Here is a 640-nt window from a genome sequence, read left to right on the forward strand (position 1 = left end):
AGTGGCAAAAGGATTAAAAATGTCCACTGGACTTTTGAAAAATGTGACACTCCAAGTACTATGAGACTTGTAAATACTCTCAATTAATGTGAATGACTTCAATTGTCTTCTAAAAAGGCACAAGTTGGCTGACTGGATACAAAAACTCAGGCCATAAATATGTTGCATACAAGAATCTCATCTTACCCTAAAGGATAAATATAGACTCAGGATGAAGTGATGGTCATCTATAATTTAGGCAAATGGAAGTCAGGAAAAAAAGCAAGTGTTGCAATTTTATTAGCTGATACAATAGGCTTTAAACCAATAAAAGTAAGGAAAGATAAGGAATGGTCACTTCATATTTGTTAAGGGAAACACTCAACATGATGAGATTTCAATTATTAACCTTTATGCACCCAACCAGAATGCTCCTCAATTTATAAGGGAGACCCTAACAGACATGAGGAACTTGATTTCCTCCACCATAATAGTTGGAGATTTTAACACCGCTTTGGCAGTGTTGGATAGGTCCTAAGCAAAGAAATTTTTAAACTTAACCATTCAATATTTGTATTAAACAGACATCTACAGAACATTTCATCCTAACAAAACTGAATACACATTCTTCTCATCAGCCCACGGAACATACTCCAAAATT

This window comes from Otolemur garnettii, unplaced genomic scaffold (genome assembly GCF_000181295.1).
Source record: "Otolemur garnettii isolate 467f Iridium unplaced genomic scaffold, OtoGar3 scaffold00398, whole genome shotgun sequence".
Classification (NCBI taxonomy): domain Eukaryota; kingdom Metazoa; phylum Chordata; class Mammalia; order Primates; family Galagidae; genus Otolemur; species Otolemur garnettii.